General features: G+C 47.5%; 1 pseudogene; it reads left to right on the forward strand.

The window, feature by feature from the left end:
* Nucleotides 1-1,533: 1,533 nt before the first annotated feature.
* LOC132413597 (cell division control protein 42 homolog) lies at nucleotides 1,534-4,760 on the forward strand (annotated as a pseudogene).
* The last annotated feature ends 493 nt before the right edge of the window (nucleotides 4,761-5,253 follow it).

A 5,253-nucleotide genomic window follows, 5' to 3' on the forward strand; every position in this document is an offset into this window, starting at 1 on the left:
CCTGACCAGGGATGGAACCCGGACCCCCAGCAGTGGTGTCTGACATTAAGTTGGAGAAATTCTAGATCATTATTGTTTCACTTTTTTAAAAATTTCTTTCTCTCTCCTTTCCTTCTAGTATTCCCCCTGTGTGTATGTGACACCTTTTGTAGTTGTCCCACAGTCCTTGGAGATTCTGTTCCAGTTTTTTTTTTTTTCTAGTCTTTGTTCTCTTTGCTTTTTATTTTTATTTATTTATTTATTAATAGATTTATTTATTTTTATTTACTTATCTTTGGCTGCATTGGGTCTTTGTTGCTGCTTGCGGGCTTTCTCTAGCTGTGGCGAACGGGGGCTACTCTTCGTCGTGGTGCGTGGGCTTCTCATTGCGCTGGCTTCTCTTGTTGTGGAGCATGTGCTCTAGGCACGTGGGCTCCAGTAGTTGTGGAATGCAGGCTCAGTAGTTGTGGCTTGAGGGCTCTAGAGCACAGGCTCAGTAGTTGTAGCGCACGGGCTTAGTTGCTCCACGGCATGTGGGATCTTCCCAGACCAAGGATCGAACCCCTGTCCCCTGCATTGGCAGGCGGATTCTTAACCACTGCACCACCAGGGAAGTCCCTCTTTGCTTTTTAGTTTTTGGTTTTGCTTGATATATCTTCAAGCTCAGTGATTCTTTCCTCAGCTGTGTCCAGTCTACTAACAAGCCCATAAAGGCCTTCTGCATTTCTCTTATGGTGTTTTTGACCTCTATCATTTCTTAACTTTTCTATGCTTCATTAAGGTTTTTTTCTTGAGGTTTTATCTTGTTCTTTTGTTTGGAACACATTCCTCTGTTTCTTCACTTTGCTTGACGCTCTGTGTTGGTTTCTACGCACTGGATGAAACAGTTACCTCTCCCAGTCTTGCAGCGTTGGCCTTGTGTAGGAGATGAGCTTTATTGTTCTAGCTGTCCTAGCTCTTCATTGTCTCAAACCTTTGTGAGCCAAGCAGTTTATTTTACCTTTAACAGCTCCCCATCACTGAGGCTGTACCAAGACCAGTCAGTGCCAAAGGAGAGGAGTCAGGCTGATTAGAAGCCAGACCCTCAGGCAGCAGCTCTTACAGAATGCAAACATACACAGTCCCTTGTCGGCAAGCATAAGCTACCAGAGCCAGGGAACCTGGAGGCGTCCTCGGGGTAGCAGTCACAAAAATCAGGGCTCCAGACAGTGCATTAGTTCCTTTCTAGGAGATACCCGTGAGCTGTGGCGAGGCAGAGGGACAGGATAAGATGGCGTCCCCTGGCTTTCATTCCTTGAGCCCCTCCATAGCCTCTAGATGTATGCCAGTTGTAAAGCCTGCTCCTAGGCCAAAGCTCCAGGACAAACGTAGGCCTCTTTCACAGAAAGCCCGGGGGTGTGTTTCAGTCAGCTGTTTGGGCAGTGCCCTGGCGTGGTAGCCTGCCAAGAACTGTCTATGGGATTGTTACAGTCCTGCGCACGTGCAGGAGTGCAAGCCGCCCGGCCACCAGAGCCAAGGAATCAAGCTGCCAAAACCAGGGCACCAGATGTAAACATGGGCACCAGATACGTAGAAGAGCTCCTCTCCGAGAGATGCTGGCACACTGGAGCAGGGCAGAGGTAAAGCATGAAGATAGCATGTCCTCGAGGTCTCAGGAAAGGTCTAAGGTCAGCCTTAGATGTGTCATTAATCAGAAGCCTGCCCCTCAGGCTGTGGCTATAATGATAAGGCGATAGGCTTCTCCGACTTGCTGTGGGAAAGACAGACCTCCTGGGTCTGTTGCCTCCTGCCGTGCCCCAGGGGTGGTAGGAGTTTATAAACTCTTTCTCCTTGGTTCCAGTTGTAGGACTCCTGGAGCATAAACACCACTGGCCAGCAGAACCAGGTGATATAGAGGTGTCTCCTGGCAGCAGCCACAAAAGTCAGGGCACCTGACAAGGGTATAAGCTCTTTATGGGAAGATACCAGTGAGCTGGAGCAAGACAGAGGGAGAAAGCAAAGATTGCATCCATGGGTCTCCATTCCCTGAGAGCACCTCCATAGGCCCACATAAGTGAGCCAAAGCAGAAGCCTGTCCCTTAGGGCAAAGATCCTGATGAAGGAAAACAGGGGGACTTCCCTGCTGGAGCAGTGGTTAAGAATCTGCCTGCCAAGGCAGGGCACACAGGTTTGATCCCTGATCCGGGAAGATCTCACATGCCGCAGAGCAACTAAGCCTGTGTGCCACAACTGCTGAGCCTGCGCTCTAGAGGCCGCGAACCACAACTACTGAGCCCGCGTGCCACAATTACGGAAGCCCACGCACCTAGAGCCCATGCTCCGCAACAAGAGAAGCCACCGCAGCGAGAAACCCATGCACCGCAACAAAGAGTAGACCCCGTTTGCCACAACTGGAGAAAGCCCGCATGAAGCAATGAAGACCCAACGCAGCCAAAAATAAATAAATAAATAAATACATAAATAAATGTATTTATTTATGTATTTATTTATTTATAATAAATAAATAAATAAATACAATAAATAAATAAATACAATAAATAATAAATAAATACATAAATAAATACAACAGGCCTCTTTCTCAGAAAACCTGGGGAAGCGTTTCAACCTGCTATCTGTGCAGCGCCCTGGGGTGATACCCCGCCAAGAACTGTCTCCCTGTGGGACCCAGGAGCGCAAGCCCCTCTGGCTTCCAGAGCCAGGTTATCAAGGGGCATCCCTTGGGTGGCAGCTGCAGACACCAGGTCACCAGACGTACAAACTGGGGCACTGGACATATATAGAAGTTCTTCCCCTTTGGGAGATGTTGGTGCTCTGGAGAGCAGCAGAGAGGGTGGTGATACACCCACTGGCTGGAGCAAGGTGGGGCGGGGGGGGGGGTGGGTAGTGCAAAGATGGTACCCACCAAAAAGAGAAAAAAGGGGAAAAAAAGCAAAAAAAGAAAGGAAGGAAAGAAGGAAGGAGGGGAGAAAGAGAAAGAAAGAAAAGAAAGAAAAAAAAGTTAAAAAAAAGGAGAGCCAGAATATTGCACCCGCCAGCCTCCATCTCCAGAGAGTTTCCCAGCAGGCCCCTACCTCTCAGACCAACACTGTCAAAAGTAGCAAGTGAGTCCTTTTTCACAGAAAGCCTGGGCACTTTTCAAAGGGCTGCTTCTTTGCTGGGCCCTGGTACCCATGGGTCTGCCCACCAGCCCTCAGTTTGCTACAGCCCATGAGTCTCCCGTGTGCAGGCTCTGCTGGTCTTCTAAGCCAGATATTTGAGGGCTTGTCTCTTGGGTGCAGGTCTTAAAGGTTGGGGTGCCCAATATGGAGTACAGACCCTTCACTCCTCAGTGAGACGATTCGGGTTTTGAGTTCCCTTCTGTTGCAGATCCCTGCACTGGGGGTGGGGGATTTATGGTGAGATTCTGCCTCAGCCTTTCCCACCTGCTTCCATGTGGCTTTACCAGGTGTGAAGGGCTGCTCTCGTTTACCAGGTGTGAAGGGCTGCTCTGCCAGTTTTTAGCTTTCTTTCAGAGGAAACTGTTCCACATAAATTTGGTGTGTCCATGGGAGGAGGTGAGTTCAGGATTTTCCTATGTCACCATCTTGAACCGGAACCTCTATCTTTCTTTTTGGTTTTTTTCTTAGGATTTCCATCTCTCTGCTTACATTGCCCATCAGTTCCTGCATCCTGTCTATTTCATCCTTAGAACGCTTAGCATATTATTTATAGTTGTTTTCAATTCCTGGTCTGATAATTCCAACATTCCTGCCATGTCTGGTTCTGATGCTTGCTCTGTCTCTTCAAATTGTGGTTTTGTGGGCAGTGGAGCTGAGGTCAGCATCAAATTTGAAATATTTAAAGTGGATACAGAACTGTTTCAGCGACACAGACAATTAAGTGTGTTGTCGGCGATGGTGCTGTTGGTAAAACATGTCTCCTGATATCCTACACAACAAACAAATTTCCATCTGAGTATGTACCAACTGTTTTTTTTTTTTAATTTTTTTTGCCACACCACACATAGTATGCAGGGATCTTAGTTCCCCAGCCAGGGATAGAACCCGTGGCCCCTGCAGTGGAAGCATGGAGTCTTAACTACTGGACCACCAGGGAAGTCCCTGTATGGACTGTTTTTGACAACTGTGCAGTCACAGTTATGATTGGTGGAGAGCCATATACTCTTGGACTTTTTTTTTTTTTTTTTTGTGGTACACGGGCCCCTCACCGCCGTGGCCTCTCCCGTTGCGGAGCGCAGGCTCAGTGGCCATGGCTCACGGGCCCAGACGCTCCGTGGCATGTGGGATCCTCCCGGACCAGGGCACAAACCCGTGTCCCCTGCATCGGCAGGCGGACTCCCAACCACTGCCCCACCAGGGAAGCCCTACTCTTGGACTTTTTGATACTGCAGGGCAAGAGGATTATGACAGATAACCTCTGAGTTATCCACAAACAGATGTATTTCTAGTCTGTTTTTCAGTGGTCTCTCCATCCTCATTCAAAATGTGAAAGAAAAGGGGGTGCCTGAGATAACTTACCACTATCCAAAGACTCCTTTCATGCTTATTGGGACCCAAATTGATCTCAGAGATGACCACTCCACTACTGAGAAACTTGCCAAGAATAAACGGAATCCTGTCACTCCAGAGGCTGCTGGAAAACTGGCCAGTGACCTGAAGGCTGTCAAATATGTGGAGTGTTCTGCACTCATACAGGAAGGCCTAAAGAGTGTATTTAACAAAGCAATATGGGCTGCCCTGGAGCCTCCAGAACTGAGGAGCTGCAGGTGTGTGCTGCTATGACCGTCTCTCCAGAGGCCTTTCTGCACAGCTGGTGTCGGCATCATACTAAAAGCAATGTTTAAATCAAACAATCTTAAAAATTAAGATTCGTTTTTGCAATAATGACAAATGCCCTGCACCTACCCACATTCACTCCCGTGAGACAAGGCCCATAGGTATGGCCCCCTTCCCCCTCTCAATAGTTAATTTTGAGTGATTGTGCATTGTCAGAAAAATGATCAGTACTAGTTTTTGTTTTGTCATTTCAAAAAAAATTTGTTGTTGTTGTTGTTGTTTTGTTTAAAAGCAAGGCATGCTTGTGATGACTCTGTAACAGACTAATTTGGGTTGTTGAAACAGTTCCCGGTTTCCACTCTGGAGAGCAATCTGGGATATCTAGCTTTTTAAATTTTCCTTTTTTGGGGGGTGGGGCAGGGAGGTGTGTATGGGATTTGTTTTTATTTAATCATGTTTTTTTAATTCATTAACCATTGGACAGCCCTTAAGGGGAGGA

The sequence above is a fragment of the Delphinus delphis genome, chromosome 18 (genome assembly GCF_949987515.2).
Source record: "Delphinus delphis chromosome 18, mDelDel1.2, whole genome shotgun sequence".
Taxonomy (NCBI): Eukaryota; Metazoa; Chordata; class Mammalia; order Artiodactyla; family Delphinidae; genus Delphinus; species Delphinus delphis.